The following is a 22,711-nucleotide window of genomic DNA, read 5'->3' on the forward strand; positions in this document are numbered from 1 at the left end:
ATAATGCAACCAGCAGTTTGACCTGACATTCTTGTTCCGTGTTGGGTCGTAGCAAATGAATGCCATCCTCATTTTGCCTCTCGCGAAATGAATTTTTTAGCAAAACCCAGCAGAAAACTAAAGGAAGTCAATAATGAAAGTATTTAACAGCTATACATACTTTCTAGTGCTTACAATTGCAATACCAGAGGAATTACAGGAGCGTTGCCGGCCTTTAAGGAAGGTGAGTGGTTGAAGGTATCCATATCGTATCGTCCCGGAAACACCGCACAAGGAAGCTCATTCCATAGCTTTGTAGTACGTGGAAGAACGCTCCTTAAAAACCGCAATGTTGAGGACCGCCACACATTCAGATGGTGGGGATGATATCCTAATTTGTAGCGTATCGTGCGAAGATGGAATTGCGCGGCAGGTATCAAGTGAAATAGCTCTTCGGAACACTCCCCGTGATAGAAGTCACACAATGAAGTGACGTCTCTACACAACGCCAAGTGGTCCAACTATTCACAGAGCACTGGGTCCCGACAATTCGAGCTGCTCTGCGTTGCACGTGGTCAAACGGATCGAGCTGATACTGGGGTGCGCCAGACCAGAGATGACAGCATTACTCCATATATATAATGTATGTTAATATGTAGCCGGACCTTTGTAGAGCGCTAGAATGTTGGCTGGTTTGAAGTACTGCCGTGCTCTATTTATGACGTCCAGTTTCTTCTCTCCTTTTTTTGGATGGGATATGCAAGGGCTGACTTACATGAGTCAGGGACTAAGCCTTTTGAGTATGAACGCCGGAATAAACATGTTAGCACCGGCGTCAACTTAGGGGCATACGTTCTAAGCACGATTGGAGAAATTCCATCCAGCCCGCTCGACTTCCTGACGTCCAAATAACCAGAGCTCGCTGAACAGTTTTCTGTCTGAACTACCGCTACCGAACACCGCGGATAGGCGGCGTTGTTTTTCAGTTGTCGTTAAGAGTCGACTTGGAGGCAAAAAGAGTGCACAGAAGATCGGCTTTCTCTTTTACCCATAGGCCAAGGTGTCATTCCTTATGTACAGTGGTGGCAGGTACGGCTGGTTGAAGTTACCAAGAACAGCTTTCGACAACGACCAGAACTTGCGTGTTCAACCAAGAACGCTGATCACCGATTTTGACGATGTGCTTCGATCTTGCACGGGCGATTTGCCGCTTTAAAAATCTGGATGCACGGTTAAATTTCCTTATAACTTTGCAGGTCGGATCCTTTGAGCTCAGCGGCGCAACCCAAGTTCGATACGCCAGTTTTTTGCAGTCAGATGCTACTTTAACTGACGCATCAAACCAGTGCTTGGTATAAAAATAGCCATGCCATTTAGTATCACATCGGCTACTGCAACGGCGCAGGCACTGGATCATCGGAAGGGAAACAAACCTTGCCCCGAGGGTAAGATGCAAAAATGAACGCATCCTATCCCAATCTGCTGACTTGTAGTGACAAACGTGGCGGGTCGCTTGTGGTTTGCAACTTGGGCGTCGGATACTCACTTCACTCCTGAACAGGCAATGGTCGGACGTTCCGAGAGGGGCGTTGACAGAGACCTGGTAACTATCGGGATGTGTAGTCAGCACAAGATTCAATAAAAACGGCTTGTGACTATCCATATCTGGGAGCCTTGTTCGTGACTCAACCAATTGGGACAGACCATACGCCAAGTCAAATTTATGCACGACTATGATTTAAGCGGAGGGGATCTGTGCAAGCACGTCGTCAATTGCCGTTGCCGTTGAACGCAGCCCATGAGGTGATCCGTTTCTGTGGTACCACTATGGGACCTGTAGACACTCGCATAGATGCGGACGCGGTCGTCAAAATCTACATGCAGCCAGAGAGTAGACAGGTTCCTACCCTCAAAATTGCCGTGTCAGTGACAGCAGATATCTTCCCTAACGTATACACGTACCCCGGCATGAGGCAAAAAGGTTATGATTGATTGATAAGCTTCTTTATATAAAATTTTATTGATAATAATTTTTTAGAGTGTTAAAAAATAAAGTGTAAATTGTATTTTTAAGGACGGTAATGGCAAAAGTCACAAAATAGAAAATATCGAAACGATAACATTAATAAAGTTTGCCAATTACAAAGAAACATGAAACATAGAAGTAAAAGGGAAAGAAAATATAACAGAGAATATCAAAACTATAATGACATAAAATCTGAAGGTAAGCCAATAGATAATAGTTTCATGGAAAACCGGTCCTAGAATAATCCTAAGAATATTTCTATGTTCAACTTGTTCTAGGAACATTCTATTAGAAAAGTTAATAGGTCCTAGTAAATGTAGTGGTTTATTTATTTTTTGTTTTTAACTCATATGTATAACCAATCGGAAAAGTAACCAAAAAGTGGAGTACTAAATTAAATTCTAGTGGTTACACACTGTTATCCACGGGTTGATTTTATAGTGTTACTTGTAATACAAAGTTGAAAATAATGACATGATGCTTTTGCTATTCCCATCAGCTTTGCGGGCAATTTAATTCTGAACTACTTTTAATCTCAGTCTCTTTTAATACTCACAAAATAAAGTACTCAGTGGTTTAAGTCGTTTTAGACTACTTTCAGAAATCTTATTATATATCAGATTGCCACGTAATTCAAGCGGACAAAGTAACCGGTGCCCATTTGTTGCTTAATAAACATCGTTGTTTTGCGTTTGTCTTGAATTGCTCAAGGCGGTATTTCTGAATTATATTGTTACACTAATATTTAACATATACACAACAGCTAACATGCTTTTAAACCTCAAGCGGCCTTTCTGTGTAAGTCGACTCCACAAAGGTCGTTTGGCATACCCGTTCTTTGAGCTCTATGAAACGTGTCGTGGGGTAGAGTCCAATTTTTGACATTTCTAACTTCAGTAATGTATCGCAAGTTATATATGAGTATTTCGGATATTATAGTCTTCGATTTTCTTTTCCATCACTTACTAATTCCACATTAATAGTTGGCATTTCCATAGGCAGTTGTACACCAAATCTCTTGTTTTTTTTTTTTGAGAAAAAGAGAGACTTTCGTCTGACGGTATGTGATATGCCTTATTCATAACAATGCAGTGCCACTCAGGATCCTTTAAACACCCAAAATTCGAACGGCATTGCTATTATGCTCGTCATCTTGAGACATAACATAAGTCTCATTAGCCATTGGGCTAAAACCATTGGGTTTCACTAGCTACGGCACCTATCAAACCTAAAATTCTTGTACTATTACATATTTCCGTAACAAAAATAATGTTTGCACATTAATTTTAAATGGTGGCTAAAATTCGGCAGCTGTCGAGTGCTACTCTCACAGGGTCTAACTGTATGTTCAATTGCTTCTCAATATATTCTTGATAATGTTCTATATGTATTAAGCACATTGAGGAATTTGCTAGAAAGTGTGACAATCATAATGTTAACACGAGGAACAAACATAAACTTGTTATGCCTACTACTGTAGTCGTAATTATATTGTAATTGAAATGATACGTAAATCTTGATAAAAAAGAGTGGCAATGAGTTTCTTGCTACTTCTTCTCATTAGCTCAACCCTTTACGAAGTAGCGGTAGATTCAATAAGATTTTTTTTTTGACATTCATAAGTGTCATTTTCGTTACCTACTTGAATAAACTGATTTTGATTTGATTTGATTTGGTTACTAGATATACGTTATAGAAAACGGCCGTTAGTCGAGTAAGTAAGTTTTTTATTGGGCGATGTATATGCTTTTACAAAATGACCCCAGAAAATTTACAAAACAAATGTGTTACGGAATTTAAAGGAATTGTTAAAGATTGTGTGGGACAGGTTATTATAACATAAACGATTTTCTAAATTATACCACAGAGTGGGAATGAATCGGACACCCTCAGGCTCTTTAATTATTAATGTTTATTGTACGATATTACATTGTTATCCATATTTAAAGAAAAAGCCCGCTGAGTTTCTTGCGCCCATTCTTCTCAGGCCTTAGGCAGTCTTGAATGGGTGGTAGTTTTTGACGTTCAATAAGTGATTTTGAATCCCATTTTGAATAAAAATATTTGAATTTTAATTTAGTGTTCGTCACACCTATTTCTACCGCAAAACAGTGATGCTTTTGTAATGTTATGCATGGATAAAAAAAAAGTTATTATGAAAAATGGAATGTTTGATTGTAAAATTTTTCGAGAGTTATATTTTAAAAAAATATGAAAAGAGCTTTATATCCACAAAATAAGAATTTTAAGAATAGCGAAAACTCGATGTGTCACAAACTAGATAGTTCAACTGTGCAAACAAATTTAGTTATGAATGCTCGACGCAAAAGTTTCTAAAATCTCGTCACATCGTTCAACCAGTTCTCTGCAAAATTACTTTTATTCAATTTATAGATAGTAGAAGTTTTGATTTTTTTTAAGTTACAACATCTAAAGTTAAACTCTCAGTTTGACAGCTGCTTTTCACATGATTTTCCCAATGCTATATTTATATAATATATATTATTACTAGCTGCCCAGACAGACGTTGTTCTGTAGATAATAAAAAAATACTGTTTAATAGGAATGTGTTGCTTCCTGTTGCCATAATGAAATTGTTTCACAGCGGAACGGTCAAACCGTGCGTCACTAAATTCTCTCATAGAAAATATGTCCATACAAAACAAATATTGGAAATAAAAATAATTATTAAAATGCGTTCGTTAGCTTAGGAGTCCATCGCGGACAAACAACGTGTCACGTAATTTATATTATATACTATGATTTCATATGACAAATGACAATATAACTAACATCATATTACATATCATTTTTAAAATATATAAGAGCATTAAATGCATGATGCAAATAAGTCGCCCTACAAAAATAAATTTTAGATTGATAGAGTGCAACTTACGCACGCAATGGGAAAATATGTAAATAGCTAATGTCGATTAACTTATACTAGCACGTTTTATTTTCTGCAGAGACATTTTATAACGCCATCTATCGGTGACTTAGGTAAGCTTAGTTGGACGCAAGCTACAATTTACAGAGTCCCAAATCGAAATAAAAACTATCCTATCTCTCAAGTTGGACCACCATCACCATTAAAATCCGTTCATTAGTTTAGGAGTCCATCGCGGACAAACAACGTGTTACGGAATTTATATATATTAAGACATAAACGGCATGAGCCCCAGCAAGTTTTTTTTTCTATGCCACGGGTACCAGGCTGACACCTGCCAAGTGGCAGTGGTAGTAATAAAATTTGCCTTGCCAAAGTACGTTTGAATGTAATTACAAAGTAGAATTAACTGGTTACGATTGTGTGATCCAAATTCAGTCCCTGATACACAAGAAGAGTAGCGCCTTGAGTATACAATTTTTTTTTATAGTAGCATTGGTAGCATATAGGAATTGGGAAAAATAATCTCATGAATATGCCCATTGAAAAAATGCATTAGTTAAAATACATATTTTATTTTTGCAAACATATGCAATAAGCATTTTAGTACAAACGTAGAGCACCTGTTGTTTAAATTAAAAGATAAAAAATGCTTTTTTAAAACAAAACTTCGACTCGAACCCATGACCTCTGGCGTTCCGTGCCAGTGCTCTATTCAATTGAGATAACCGTTCGTGTGACGTATCGTCATAAAATCTTGTATGCTTTGTTCAACGTCAACGCCAGAGGTCGTGGGTTCGAGTACCGTATCGTTCATAAAATTTTGTTTGTCAAATTTTATTTGTGTATTAATCCTAGAAGTGAGGGTTATCACCTTAAAAACATAACAAATTGTTTAGATTAAAAGAAGAGTATATTTAGCTGCAATGACAGCATATTGTTATAGGCCATGTTTATCTAATATATAAAATTCTCGTGTCATGGTGTTAAACATTGAACTCGACCGGCTTGACCGATTCTCATAAAATATTGAGTGCATATTGGGTAGGTCTGAGAATCGAACAACATCTATTTTTCATCCCCCTAAATGTTAAGGGTGGTCCACACGAAATTTTTTTTAATTTTTTTTTTAAATTTGATTGATTATGAGTCAGCATTAAAAAATACATACAACTGCAAATTTTCACCCATCAACGATCAACAGTTACTTTTGTATCGCGATTCTAATATCGGCAATACAACGTTTGCCAATGGGTGGAATTAGTCCAGCGATGTACTAGGTGCGGTCCGGACGATAATTATAATAGTTTTGTGCGATGTTCAATGCGACATACCATCGAATATGGTCAGCTACAATAACGTTTCCGATGGTTCGACCATACCAAATACGTTCTTGTGTTTAGGCTAGGCTCCAAAAAATAAATAATACTCCTCCCATCCCCTTTGCTGCGAAACCGCTGATGACCACAAAAACATCCATATGGAATGCGATACCATTGCCACAATCAGGCTGGGGTGACTTAAAATACCTTCACTCAAAACAGAGTACGTGCCCTGCCTAAATCCTCTGAGGATATGTCGCCACTTAAAAGTAATAGGTCTCAAGGATATAATTTAAATCTCGGCACAGTAGCACGTTTCCTAGTTAGTAGCCTCAACTTTTCTCCTAATCTAATTTTTTGAGACACAGGGAGTTGAGTGCGGGTGCGCTAGCGCAAGCAGGGGGCACAATAGAGCCTAGGATTAAGTGCATTTTAATCCCTACATCATAATAATAATAATAATCTCCTCACCTGCCTTGCAAGATCACGTAGCGCCTAGCGGAGCGCCCCTCGTCCGCGCGGAGTTAAAGACGTATGTAAGTAATTTTTTATCAATAAACTAATACTTACATAGAAGTTTTATTAATGTCTTGTGTGCTAACTTCATAACAACGAACTACAGGGTGGTCTCATGCCGTTGCCATATGGCAACGTGAGCAGACAGCAAGTTAAGATTACATTACATTATAATCCTTACGGCGATAGTTTATATGTTTTTCCCTTCCAAAAGTGCTCAAAGCGTCCATAGAAGCTTTTACTTCAAAAGGAAAAAGATTGAATATAATAATTAAAACACGCTGAAACTCTTATTAATTAAAAGAACTTTTAAATTACTTTTAACATTGTTTCGCAAAAATATACGTAATTTACACGTGTTTATGTCTAAAATGGCGTCTAAACGGAACGTTCTAGTTCATTTACCAATTTAAATTTGTGCTCTGAACTTTAGAGCTATATTACTTTTACGCCGTCATTTGCCACGTTCACATTAGTTTAATATGTCGGAGTCCTAAGAGACGCCATCCAATGTTTCCGTTTGAGAGAATCCACATTCCATCAAAGCTATTTTGTAATTGCAGGCATATTAAAGACAAGGTCTCTCGCGCCAAATGCATATATGAGTTTTGTACTTTGCAGAGCAGTAGCAGTGTATAATGTGGTTATATTTACATTGATAATCATTTGTAATTTAAATACTCGACGAACGAAATGAAAAGTTGTTTTGTTATTTTATTATTATTGGCCTAAATATCGCAGGACTGAATTTAATTGAGAAAGGTATGCTGAGATGGTTTGGCCCTGTCGAGAGAATGAATGAAGAACGATTGACGAAGTAAGTGTATAAGGCCAGTGTGAATGAAAGTGTTGGAAGGGGTAGACCAAGGTGGACGTTTCGAGATCAAATCAGGGACGTCTTGAAAAAAGGCCAGGTCAAGAGTACCCTAAACCGAAGAGCATGTATGAAAGGAATTATGAAAGTGGACGAAGCGAAACAAGTATGTAAGGATCGTGCGCAAGTGGAAAAAAGTGGTCTCTGCCTACCCCTACGGGAAAGAGGCGTGATTATATGTATGTATGTATGTATGAATATCGCAGAGAAATGTTTGATAAATAATAGTTTTAAGACTGACTGACACAAAGTCTTTTAAAGTCTTATTATCTCTATTTATGTCTTACTATCTCAAACTCAAAAACTTATCTTCTACGGTTAAGAAGATGTAATTCCCGCTCAGTTATGAAAGCTTGGTGTTAATTTATGACTATCAATGTGAGTTGAGCTCAAATGGATATAATGATCAAAAATATTATATTTGGGTGTTTATTGGGTGAAAGTATGAAATTGCCGTTTTATTGTAATGGGTACTTCGAATTAACATAGAACCTTCATGGTTTGAGATTTTTGAGTGAAATTTTTTTCACTTTTCGCCCATGTAGTACTTCTTTTAAAAAATGTGCAACATTCGACTATCGACTTTCAGTTGTTTTTTTCATTCAGTTTAGAGAAGAAAGATGGATACTTCGACAGTTCAAGTTCCGACGCAACTAACGCGGCAGAAACATCCCGCAATACCAATGTTGCGTTTGGAGAGGGGACTGCCAATGAACGCACCGGGCGATTTTGGTTTCAATAAATGATATGTTAAATTTTGCAATATTTCAGTACAAATCGGAAATTTCACACTGTAACCCCTAATATTACAGAGAGTTCAGCCCTATGAGGCATAAGTATCGTTGAATTGTTGACACCCGGTGCACCATTCTGTAATATAAATGTCTGAATGACGCCAGCTGACAGTTATCTATTTTCAAATGGCAAAGTAATGAAACTATAAGCAGGACATCTTCGCGATATATAGGCACGAGTAGGAGAAGGCGCTGCGATGAAACAGAGGACGCTACCCTGCGATCACTGTGAGTGCTGGTGGAGCAGTAGGGGAGCAATAGCACTCAAGGCTGGGGACCGAGCCAACGGCCTTGCGGAATCGAGCGAAGCTGAGATACCTCTCCCGTACAAGATCTTCATAGTTTTAATTCAGAAATAGAAGCATTTTTAATTTATTAAAAACGTAATACAATGTTTTTAATAAAATAAACAACACTATGTCATTTTAATAGTATTGTGTGTACAATTTATAAATTTTCGTACAATTTTTACCTAGATTGAATGATTAGCATGGCTCGAACTCTAAAAGTAAGGGGTATTTTGGTGATTTTTTTCGCACTATCTATAAAAAATTTAAATGTGTAATTAAATGAATTTTTTTTCACATATTCTGTAGATATATAATTTTTTGTATAAATATAAGCTTTATATAAACCGTCAATAAATGGTTTCAACTATACGCTATTTTGGCGATTTCTAAAGTGTTAATCCCACGAAACTGTTCGCGCGGTATTCCTCAGATCGGCGTGAGTTTGACGCTCGTGCAGCGTTCTGTCAAAGCGTATTATTTTATGTTTATTAATAGATTGCTTATAATTATAATTATTTGAGTGAATGTATCTGAAAGCTATTGAAACAAGCTATAAGATCATGCAAAATAAACCATGTTATAAACAAAATAAGGGTCATAACTTGGTGAGGGAATAGGGTGCCGGACGGCACTTCCGGTTTCTTAACAATAAACTAATTTTGTTAATTAAAAAAAATAGTTTAACTCACCCAACCGTTAGCATATCCTCACGTAAATTGCTGCATGTAATGATAACAAATTATCAAATTATAAAATTATATACATTTAATAACTAAACATATTAGTCTCAATAAATAAAAGAAAAGCAAACGATGACGCATTATCTTTTCTAAGTTTAAAATGAAAATGGGCGGGTTACATATACGCACTAGTTACAATTATTAAGTAGCTTAACAATCAGATTTATAGTGTCTTCAAAGCCGATACGAACAATTTACATAATTAATATATTATATAATTGCATTACAAAATTAATATATATATAAATAATTAATTTAAAAACAACTCCTTAACAATATCAATTTATTAATAATAGAAAGATTTTCACGTAACTACAAATGTCTTAGATAATGTATACGTCAAGATCGTAGGTTCTCAAAGTGGGCGATAACGCCCCCTTATGGGCGTTTGAGACTTTCGGGGGGGGCAGTAGAAGACCCAGAGAATTAGGGGGCATTGCGATGGCGCAGATGGGGCGTGGGTAGATTAAAAAATATAGTCTAAAAAGGCAAAAAAATACACGAAAATACTCTAGAAAAAAACATACAACTGCATAGAAAAAATATAAACAAGGGGGCGTTATCGCCTACGTTGAGAACCTATAGTCTAGATAGACCCTCTTGCTGTCAGGCAGCGCATTACAACAGGCCAGGTTTATAACTTTACAGCTACGTCTTTCACTCACACTACATCAGTCGCTTTGTTTTAATGCGCCTGCGTTGCTAAAAACAGAGGCTAGCTGTTCACCGCTATATTTTGACGTGTTAAAAATTATCTAATGCATTTTTAATATATGAAACTCTTAACATATATTCATGACTCTCTTTGCTAGTAAACGATGTTATCTTCTATACCTACCTAATATTAATAAAGAAATATTTTTGGATAAATTTAAATTTTTATTGAACACCCTCGAGTCATAATCTTATCTATGTAAATAGAAATCAATGTTTGTTTGTTTTTTCCACTTGTAATGCGAAACATTCATCAGATTGTGATGAAACTTTGATACTTTATTATTGGAATACTCGCGACGGTTCCTAGACCAAAAAAACTAAATAAAAATGACTTTTCTTTTTGTAAGTGGCATCGCAGCAGTACAGGTTGCAGCTGTCATGGAAATATTTAAGAATGACCATTTTAGGGTTCCGTAGCCAAATGGCAAAAAACGGAACCCTTATAGATTTGTCATGTCTGTCGGTATGTCTGCCCGCCGTATGTCACAGCCACTTTTTCCGAATCTATAAGAACTATACTGTTGGAACTAGGTACGTAGATGTATTCTGTGAACCGCATTAAGATTTTCACACAAAAATTTAAAGAAAACAATAAATTTTAGAGGCTATACTCAGAACCCCATACATAGAATTGAAACTCTAAAATTTTATTTCATCAAACCCATACGTGAGAGGTATCTAAATTCTTTTTCTAAGCTGAATAGTTTGCGCGAGTGACACTTCCAAATTGATCAAACGTCCCCCCCCCCCCTGTAACTTCTAAAATAAGAGAATGTTAAAACTAAAAAAAAATAAAATATGATGTACATTACCATGCAAACTTCCACCGCTAGTACAAGTAGTTTGTGTTAATTAAAACAAAATATACTAATATTAAAACATCGATCAAAGTTACGTTAGTTGCTGCTACGGAACCCTTCCATGGGCAAGTCCGACTCGCACTTGGCCGCTTTTTTATGCATAAAACTTTCAAAATTGAAAAGGCACTGACTGTCCAATAAACGAACCAAGTACGCATAATAATATTTTAAAACAGTTAGTTTGCAGTTAAATATAAACTGTTAAAAAATAGCGATCAAAAAGGTTTTATTAACATTTGTTTTATGTTTCCAGTATTATTTCGTTACTATGTAATTTAGACAATGAAATAATGTATTATGCACGTTTAAGTTATGTATATTTGCAGAGAATAGAGTGCTTCCACTATGCAAATACATGCAGCGGTGGCGAGCTCTTGAATAGCTATTTAGTCTCAAATAACAAATATTTTTTACTGAACACTTTTACTTTAATCCATTTGAAGCCACTTTCAAAAAATAACATTTGTAACAGCTTTGTTCTTAATAATAAACTTTTCGTAAATTTTCGAAAATATTAGGAACAATGGAGGCCATATTTTCTCATGGCAATTCCTTGTTCTACGATATCAGGGGCGTGCATTGGTTTTCTAGTAAGGTAGGCACTGTGGATTTAACTAGTCAGAGTTGAGCATTGGAATAAGCAAAGATTGCTTACCGTAGGTATTTAGTATTTAGCGTAAGGAAAAATTTTATGAGTGGGTGTGAAATAGAAGTTTGGTAATAAAATATCGGAACCAAATTAAACTAAATTAACTATAACACTGGTGCTATATTTATTTAGGTTCATAACGAGGTAGGCACTGCCAAATTGCCTATATGATATGCACAACTCTAGATGATATATTAAATCATAAGCGTGGAAAAATTAAAAAATGGACACGAAAAAAAGAAGAATATATGGAATCAGGATCGACCAATTTCATCTGATTGAGGGGGGATTATAATTGTCAAATAATCGCAGCTTCAAATTCTTCAAGCATGTACGAAATAAAAGTGACAAGTGAATGAATGAGTCATAGATACTACACGGCTATATTATCTCTGGACCTCGCTGGAACCTGAAGCCCTCTCCCGTTCCCTTTTCACCCCCTCGCGCTCGTCCTGTTGCGTCAATACGGATTGCAGTTTCATTATCATAACCGTGCTATCACTGCATTGTTTTTGAAGTTTCCACTGTCACAATTTGACTGTTGTTAATAGTTCTGTAGTTTCTGTTGTTATGTGTCGCTATAATAATACTGCCAGGTAATAAACACTTTGTTTACTTAACCCTGATTCATTATAATAATAATTACCAGCATCACAACATAGCACCTTTACATCAATCTATAATAAGAAAAAATAAATCGTTGTCTATTTATTAATAATAATATCCTAGTGATGCTTGTTTTGCTCTCCGTAACAAAGCGAGGATGTGACGTCATCGACGTCAAGTCCAGAGATAATGTAACCAATTCAACTCAGTGAACGCATATAACACATATGCATTCACTGATCAAACTTAATTACGCAACATCTCTTAGGCCCGTACAATGAGTACCTTTTTTTTATGAAAATAAGGGACAAGACGAGCAGGACGTTCAGCCCTGCCCATTACAATGCAGTGCTCAGGATTCTTGAAAAACCCCAATAATTCGGCAGCGGCACTACAACTGCGCTAGTCACCTTGAGACATAAGATGTTAAGTCTTATTTGCCCAGTAATTTCACTACTACCTTTTAAAATTATGTATTATACTTTGCTTACAGTTTCATATCAAATTTAATTTATTTTATGAAAAAATTGGTTCTATATTGGTCGATATATACGCATATTTTAATCTCTATAAGACTCAAGTTTGCGCGTTTACAACAAAAAAAAACATTTGGCATAACACCGTGACTCGAGAGCACTTCCCTTGAAGCTTCGCCTAGTGCTGGAATACGATCAAGCGATTGCCAATTCCATGGCCATCTGGAAGGCAAAGCCAAATTGGCATCGTAGAAGCTGTGCGTCATAAAATAGATATTAAAGACGATAGATACTTCTAGCCGGCCCACATTCTAGCACTCTACAAAACTCAGGTCCGGCCACATATAGTATCTCTGGTCTAACGCACCCCGCACGCTCGAAGAATTTGCCCATGTAATGCAGAGCTGCTTAAATATCTGGGATCCACTGCTATGTAAGCGGTTAGATTATCTAGCGTAGAGACGTCGTTTCATTGTGTATCTTCAATTGATTCTCCAAAGACCTGTTTCACCCAGGGGCATGCATTGCTTTTCTAACAAGGCAGCTGCTTAATAATATAATATTATATATTGCACATATTTCACGAAGGGGTTTACGTTGTAATTTACTCTCGACTTGTCAAATTTTAATGTAATCATCTGAGTCAACTTCCTGATGCTTGAGAGAACTAATTCTAGTAGGCTTCATAAGATACATAATAGCTTTAAGGGTAAATGTATACACTTCTATAATAAAGTCCCAGCCACTGTTCAGGCATTATCTATAAATAAATTTAAATGTTTTATAAAAAAATGGCTCTGTCGTAAATCCTATTATTCCACTGCTGAATATCTAAATGATCCCACAGCCTGGGACTAGATTGTGATTATTTTATAGCGATAGAAATGATTGTACAATATTGTATATTTTTATTGAAAAGAGCGCATAAAAAAAGGATGCTGGGAGAGTTTCTTGCGCCGCTTCTTCTCTCTCAGAGCGCCGTTTGTTTCCGAAGCGGTAGTAGTATCTAGTAGTTATTAGAAATGACATCATAAAGAATTCTAAAGGAATCAATTTTGAGAATATAAATGCCTTTTATGCCTTTTGTTCTTCTTCGAGTTTCATCACGTGAATCAGATTGCCTATGAGTTTACTCACAACGAAACCCGTTTCGTTAGATAGTTTTGCACAAATAAAATTTGAAAACAAACCCTCGAACCCAATAAATTAAGAAATACAGTTGGATGTTTTGATTTTTTGCCTTAGTTTATCATACAGTCAATAAACTTGAAGGAAGATAGTGGACCAAAGATTTGAATCTGAATTGTAAAGTTCAAATGATTCATATTTCTTTCCTTTATCTAAAAATTGTTCTTTCAACCAATAAATTGATGTGAGTTTCGTAGTTACAACTAATGTTTAAGATCTGTATCTTGAAATCCTGACGAGACTTTCTGAGGTGAATTGCTTTGCAAAAAACTCTATATAACTAACGTTTTGCAGTAAAATACGTCCTCACAATTTTGTTGGGAAACGTCTATTTTTTGCAGAAAATGTATTTAATTATTACTACTTTTAATTATACAAAACTGTGAGTCGAATTTAATTTCTAGTTTATATTTTATCCCACTGCTGTGTGAAGAACTCCTCCTTTTTCTTTCACAATATTAGTTCGTCGATCCACCTGGTGGTGGGTTTGCCTCTATTTCGGTTTGAGTCCCTCGGATACCATGTGATCATGCTGCTCCAGCTATTTCTAGATCTTTCCCATTTCCATTTAATTATTTTCGCTATTCTTGCTACGTCTTGTAATTACTTTTTTGTCTTATAATTTTATTTGGTATCTAATCTATTAACCTTGCGTTTAAAAAATTTCTTTCCATGTTTCACGGTGCTGTTTTGACTTTCCTAAGCGGACTCCTATTCATTTCATTTTATTTATATAATACTCATTACCAAAATACGACAATAATGGGAAAATTATTTATCAAGTCTAATTAATATAACACATAAGTTCCTGTTTACGTATCTCTGTTAGTTAGATGAGATCCATACCAATGAATATAATAATATGAAATAGTTTTGTTGTTTTCCGGTAAGTAATTTCTTAGACACATCTTTATATAGATATTAAGAATTCCCTTCGTGTTTTTCTACGTATAAACGGCGTAATGTTTTATTAAAAGACTTTTGGAAAGAATTGAGTAATTTCCCACCATTTCAGATAATTTTGAATGGGGTGTTACAGACAACAGAATTGCCATGATTGCATTGTACAAAAGGGGTATAGAGACATCGGTCATTTTCAAGACATTACTAAAGTTACAAGTGGGAGGCTCCTTTGCACAGGAAGCTGGCTAGATTATAGGTGCCACAACGGCGCCTATTTCTGACGTGAAGCAGTAATGTAATCATAAATGCAGGCAAATGATACTGAACATCTTATGTCTCAAGGTGACGAGCGCAATTGTAGTGCCGCTCAGAATTTTTGGGTTCTTCAAGAATCTTGAGCGGCACTGCACTGTAATGTGTAGGGCGTATCAATTACCATCAGCTGAAAGTCCTGCTCGTCTCATCCCTTATTTTCATTAAAAAAAAATGTAAGAAGTCCACGTATATTTTACTATTAATATATATTCCCTGTCGGATACCATAAGAGATCGGGGTGGCCGCGTGCTGTTAGAAGTAAAGGCCATTAGTGATGTTAAATTCGCGAAAGAATTTCACCGGAATTCTAAATGGAAACAAAAAATTTATAGCGAGAAATGAAAATTCGCGGTGGCTCGTAGGAAAAAAGTATTGATACATTTTCTTTAGATAATATTATAATCTACAATTTTTCCGTGGGGTACTTTCACGACAAACTTACCGTTTTCCTGAAAATCACGAAAAACTAATTTTTTGACCTTAGACGTCGAGTAGAATTTTTTCCATGCACGGAAACGATGGGGAACTTAAAATTGTATTTATAATTTTGTTTTGAACAATTTTACTGAATTTCAGCTTGTTATGATTTTATGCATTGTTATTTTTTGGTCTAGATTGACTCCGGTCATAATTATATAGTCCGCTATATAAAGCATTGCTCTTTGATAGAAGTCTTGATTTTTTTTTTAAATAAGGGACAAAGTGAGCAGGACGTTCAGCTGATGGTAATTGATAGGCCCTGCCCATTACAATGCAGTGCCGCTCAGGATTCTTGAAAACCCCCAAAAATTCTGAATGGCACTACAACTGCGCTCGTCACCTTGAGACATAAGATGTTAAGTCTCATTTACCCAGTAATTTCACTAGCACGGCGCCCTTCAGACCGAAACACAGTAATTCTTACACATTACTGCTACACGGCAGAAATAGGTGCCGTTGTGGTACCCATAATCTAGCCGGCATCCTGTGCAAAGGAGCCTCCCACTGGTAAAAATTGAATTGTTGAATGGAGTGCTTAAGTCGCTAGCCTGATTTTCAGACAGAATCAATCGATTATTGAGCTTGACTGATATAGAAAACTTACTACAGAAGCAATTTCAGTCGATCTGGAATCGCGTGTTGGACTTTCTGCAATCTCGCATCTGTTGCCGAGAAAACTCGCTGTAATTGCATCCTGGAACAAAATAATGATGAATATGGCAGGATTTATGAAACAACTTAAACATTTTATAACGAAATATACGAAAAATACGCAATATTGGTATCCTGTTTACTTGAAACGTTGTGGTCTGAAAGAAGATGTTGTGACAAAAATTGAGAAAGGTATGCTGAGATGGTTTGGACATGTCGAGAGAATAAATGAAGATCGATTGACGAAGAAAGTGTATAAGGCCAGTGTGAATGAAAGTGTTGGAAGGGGTAGACCTAGGCGGACGTTTCAAGTTCAAATCAGGGACGTATTGAAAAAGGCCAGGTCAAGAGTACCCTAAACCGGAGAGCATGTATGAAAGGAATTATGAAAGTGGACGAAGCGAAACAAGTATGTAAGGATCGTAGCAAGTGGAAAGAAGTGGTCTCTGCCTACCCCTACGGGAAAGAGGCGTGATTTTATGTATGTATGTTTACTTGTAAACAGGATACCAATATTGAGTAATTTTCTACATTTCCTCAATTGAAGATATTTATTTACGAAGTATCATATGATGATCATATTAAACGAGCATTTCTTGATCGATTTATCTTCAATAGGAATATATTGAGGATAAAGAAGTTTGGAGTACGGTACCATGAACATCACGAGTCTCTGCGACCCTGTAGCATCCACTGACGTATTTTTAATTACTTACTTAATTTACTTTTTGACGCTTTTGCGCACTTGTGAACATTTTATGACTATTTACAGATGCTTTTTGTAAATAAAAAAAATTTTCATATTCAATAAAAGTTTGTTATTTTCTGGGAGAGCAGGATAAGTGATCGTACGGAGTACCTGATGTGAAGTGATCACGGCTGTTTGCACTGTTTTGCAAAACAAAAAGAAATTCTAGACCGTTGCAGGTCTATTACGTAGGTACTTGCGCTTTTTGTGTACCGAACTACACTTTGATCTTAGCCAAAAGACCGAGAACAGGATGTCGGCTAGATTATGGGTACCACAACGGCGACTATTCCTGCCGTGAAGCAGTTATGTGTAAACATTACTGTGTTTCGGTCTGAAGGGCTCCGTAGCTAGTGAAATTACTGGGTAAATGAGACTTAACATCTTATGTCTCAAGGTGACGAGCGCAATTGTAGTGCCGCTTAGAATTTTTGCATTGTAATGGGCATGGCGTATCAATTACCCTCAGCTAAACGTCCTGCTCGTCCCTTATTTAAATAAAAAAAAATCGCTCTCATTTAGTATAATCCTGGAAATACTGAACAAGGAAGCTCATCCCGCTGTTTGGTTGTTCATGGCATAAAATTCCTTTAAACTACACTGTGGAGGATCGCCACAAATACCAATGATGATGGTGATAACCAAGTTTCTGGCGTGATGTGCGAGGATGTAATTTTGTGGAAAAAATGGTGTTTAACAGATCTTCGGAATACTGGAAGTAAAAAATGCGATATATGACACATAAGACACACAATAAAGTGAAAATAATAAGTCTCTACATAACGCTAAGTGATTGGGCCGATAACAGAGTACTAGATCCAAGCTTATTGCTTGGATGGATGGATGCTCGGTTCTCTTCGAACTTGTGAAAAAATGTTATATTTTCTCTCTCTCTTTGGGTGTATTATTTTTTATCTGATTGATTTTAATGACATTGAAAACTTTATACCGCGTTATAGGGAGACTATAACACCGTAGATTGGTCCTGCGTTATAGGAAATTGCAGTTTAGAATTGTGTTTAACGCGATTTTACTACCTCTTAATTCGTAATAATAATATTTTTCATAATTAATCACAATTCGTAACAAGTATTTCCACTTGATTGCCCAGTTTTACTATTTTGTTAAGATTTTGATACACTAATTAAATTTTTTAATAACAAAATGACACACGTGCAAAGGTACGCGAAGCGATTAATGAACTGTACAAATCATTACAAATTTCACAGTACAGACATATTATGTTTGTAAGAAAACCCCGTATTATATGGGGAATTGCCCGTGTTATACAAGGCTTTGAAATCGCATATTTTGAAAAAAACGTAGATATGGCTTCACAGACTGTGGCAAAACCAGTGTTAACTCGCAATAAGGGACAGCCAAAACTAATTGTGGCCTTTATTTTTTTGATGCGAAGTCCCAAAATTTTATTAAGCAAGGCTTTGCCAAAAATTATCGAAATATACTGACACGCATATACTGTAATTAAATGGAAAGAAAAATCTTGAGTTTTCATATAAAATGCAAAGAAACCTTTTCACATTAATAGTGCTGCTCAGAGTTTTTGTTTTACAGAGTTATGATGAATGAATTACCATTAGGTGATCGTCTTGTGACAGTTTTTAAAAACGTCTTCGCAGCAAAGTCGCCGTGTAATGCATCCTCATATTCCGCTCACATAACAAATAAGTTTTAAACGCCTGAAATATAAAACTGACTACGCATCCACCTTAAAGTTTGGAGCACGTACCTACAGAAATTTCTAATTCCAAAAATTTCAATTACACGATTTCTAGCGCCAAAGAGGCGCGAATACGTTTCGAGCGGCCATTCCAGACGTCCCTCAGGAAGACAGGAACAACTGCTTCCAAAATATGTAAATTTAGGTATTAATTGTGTAAATATTTTAATTATTTTATAGATATTAATTTACAGTAGACTAAGTAATCGAGAGCTAAATTTATTGTTCTTAAAATTTAATTTTAAATCTTGATGGCACCGTTTTCTTAAACCACGAATAATTGAATCGACTAAACAAACAATAATGCTAGTTTAAAGAATAAATTTTTAAATTAATAAAAATAAATGCTTACGGATTTTCATTCTCATTGCTGTCCCCGAGTAAATAATTAGTCACAGCACTCCTTTCATCTTGGATGGCCAACACTGCATCGCAGTGCTCAAGTATACCACTGACCTAAAACAAAAGTTATACTTAATCATCATCCTTCATCATCATTTCATTAACCAAACTAAAAAAATATAAATTTATCTTTATGTTAATACCTACGTAAGCAAAAGCTTTGCAATCTTATCGCAAGCATATCTAAGCAAAAACTTTGTACCCCTTTTTACCAAAGAAGGAGTATGGTGAAAATTGGTATAAAATAGAATGCAGGGCCTGCCTGAAAGCGTACAGCAATGCATATCATCTACTCCAGTAGAGTACTATTGCGATATTGAAGATCTTACATCAAGATTGATGTAAGATTATCAATATCTTATATAGTATATCTTAGTATATATTCCGATTGTAAGTATATGAGCTACAGAAAACCAGGAAATAGTTTTAAATATGCCTACATAGTTAACAAGAACAATAACATTGATTGTCAGAACTGTAATCCTATTAGCACAAATTCAAATATGTGTGTTTGTTTGTTTGCCCCACATTCTCGTCATAATTAACTACCCGATCATCATGAAATTCTGTACAAACATTATAATGTACAATGCAAGACGATACATTCTTTCTCGAAATTTTAAGAGTTCCCGAAGGAGCATGACACGAATTCAATGCGGATAAAGTCAGGCTGAAGCCAGTAAAAGATACATCAAATCATTTAATTATTCTGACCACGCAGCTAAAGTTTCGGGCAAGACTTCGTGTTTAAATATGCTGAGTTAGGGTAACTTCTCATAAGGGATTCTCAGATTTCTATTGAAAATTCATAGAACTTTACTTGAAAGAAAGAAAAATGTTTATTTGAAACGTATTGTACACGTAATTATAAAAGAAAAACTGAAATATTATTCTATCCGTTACAAAGTAGTGAAAACTCAGAGTGATTGCTCATTTGAAAACCAGGAGTGATCTTCCATTGGGTCAAATGGTGATCGCGATAAAGACATTATCATATAAAATTTAACTTTATTTAAGCTTGAAAACTACTTAGTCTGGCCATGGCTACATTAGCTACTGTAACAATAAAAAATAAACAAAATATTACATTTAAAATTGCAATTTGTCATTTTCATATGATTGTTCATTGAGTTTTTTCATTTTGGCACCAATACATAGTACAATATTTAAATGGAGTGGCGTGATAAAGAGAACTGAATCGCTGTGATTGCAATATACAAAGTATTAATACATAAATTATTAAAACTCTCCATACGCTTATGTACCATGATAAATTATTGAAACTCTCCATACGATTAGGTACAATGAGATCTCCTCTGTTTGTGACAGAAAAAGATCTGGCCGTCCACGTAGTGTTCGTATGAAAAAGGTGGTCAAAGCAGTAAGGGAAAGAATTTAAAGAAATCCTGTCTATTCGGACAAGATTTTATCTCGGGAGATGAAGATACCACCTTGAACAATGTCGCGTATTTTAAAAGACGGCTTAAGTCTTGCAGCCTATAAGAGACGTACTGATTATTTCTTAACTGATAATTTTAAAAAGCTAAGGGTGGTTAAGTTAAAACTACTGAAGCGGCACGCAAAGGGAAGTCACAGAAAAATTTTGTTTATAGAAGAAAAAAATTTCACAATTGAGTAACATTTTAAGAAACAAAATTATCGTATTTATGCTCAAAGCTATATGGAAGCTTCCCAATTCGACGACAGAGTACAACGTGGGCACTATCCGACTTCAGTGATGGTTTGGTGGGGAATTATCTATGAAGGAGTGACTGAGCCATACTTTTGTGAAACAGGTATCAATACATCAGCACAATTGTATCAAGATACCATTCTTGAGAAGGTAGTGAAGCTCCTCAACAACACCATGTTCAATAACCAAGAATGGTCCTTCCAGCAAGACTCGGCACCGGGTCATAGAGCTCGGTCTGCGCAGTCTTAGTTGGAAACGAACGTTTCGGACTTCATCAGAGCTGAAGACTGGCCGTCGTCTAGTCCCGATCCTAATCCGCTGGATTATTATTTATGGTTAATTTTAGAGAGTGCGGCTTACTCTAAACGCCATGATAATTTGGAATCCCTAAAACAATCCGTACGATTGGCAGTGAATAAAATTCCCATGGAAAGAGTGCGTGCTTCTATTGATAACTAGCCTCAAAGTTCAAAGGACTGTATTGTAGCCAATGGAGACAACTTTAAGTAAGCTTTTTATATTTTAAATTGTTTTATTTTTATGTATTAAACTAACACACTGTAAAAGTTGAAGGTGTTACTTGCAATAGAAAAAAAAATATTTCTTTGTTTCAGTATTTAGACTTATTTTGCAATAATACAAATCTCAGTGGTTTTTTCTTTGTAACATCCATGTTAAATTTATTTTTTATTAATAAAAAAAAACACGCTACGACTAGGTATAATTCGCTCTATTTCGGCCAGCCACTGTTTGTCTTTTGTATGCCCAACTCGTGGTCTTCCTTTTCTAAACAATAAGCACTATATTAAAATTGTTAAAAAGTTTCTGGAAATTTCCAATGATAAAAGAGTGCCTAATTTAAATAACTCAACGAAACATTTACCATAGCCTATAAATGATGCAATTTTTTCAAAATTTGTCAGAATGGAATAGAAAGAAGCACAATAGGAGTTAAAAGAAAGGATCGTGTAAAATTGAAAGCCATTAATAACACAAATTTTAAGAATGCATACACAACATTCGACAATTAAAGTGGACAGGTAATATGATAATAGAATCGACAGAGAAATGGGCAAGACTAATAACTGAATGGCAACCATTAGACAGCAAAAGAAATAGAGGTAGACAGCCTATGAGATGGAAAGACGACGTCAAGAAAATAGCGAGGCAACTATGGACTCGTACAGCAAAAGATAGGACAGAATGGAAATCTTTGGAGGAGGCCTTTGTCGGAAGACAAGCTGTACCACAGTAACGACCGTTTGCAGATATTTGCAGGCACTTTTTACTTTATTTCAGTACCTAGTATGTTAAATTAGTACAGCACTAAAGGCTTTTTATTTTATTTATTTATTATATAACTGATGCAATAGCTTGAATTGATGAGATAAATAAAGCTATAAAAGATTATACATCTTTGATTAGCGATTGTTTCTGCAAATCAACCAGTTTATATGTTTTCACTCGATAGAATCTTATCACTCCGCTTTACGACATTCGCTATATTATAATAGCATTCGACCCATGATGGAGATACCAGAATTCTAGAAGTGCTTACAGTGACATTCAGAAGAATAGTGGTAGAGTCATAAACGATTTTTTGTGGACACGTTTGAGTTTAGTTGCGCCTACTTATGGAAAATGTATAGTTGCATCATTTAATTAATTTGAAGAAATACTTTTGTAAGTACAGCTCTCTATCTCTCTCTCTCTGGGGTCTGTCCCTCTTGTTTGAGGATCGTGGTCAGCATTAGAGTTGCATCTGGAGCAGATGATTTGCCTTTACCAGATTAACCAGTGGGAGGCTCCTTTGCATAGAATGCTGGCTACATTATGGGTACCACAGCGTCACCT

General features: G+C 35.9%; 1 protein-coding gene across 1 annotated transcript in view; it reads right to left on the reverse strand.

The window, feature by feature from the left end:
* Positions 1-22,711, reverse strand: part of LOC126979619 (atrial natriuretic peptide receptor 1-like) — a 147,826-nt gene that overhangs the window by 47,045 nt on the left and 78,070 nt on the right. Inside the window, exons 4-5 of the mRNA XM_050829051.1 lie at positions 19,115-19,218; positions 16,227-16,316 (exon numbers count right to left, since the gene is read on the reverse strand). The gene's annotated coding sequence lies outside the window, so the exon portion shown is untranslated. The remainder of the gene's footprint in view (positions 1-16,226; positions 16,317-19,114; positions 19,219-22,711) is intronic.

This window comes from Leptidea sinapis, chromosome 3 (genome assembly GCF_905404315.1).
Source record: "Leptidea sinapis chromosome 3, ilLepSina1.1, whole genome shotgun sequence".
NCBI lineage: Eukaryota > Metazoa > Arthropoda > Insecta > Lepidoptera > Pieridae > Leptidea > Leptidea sinapis.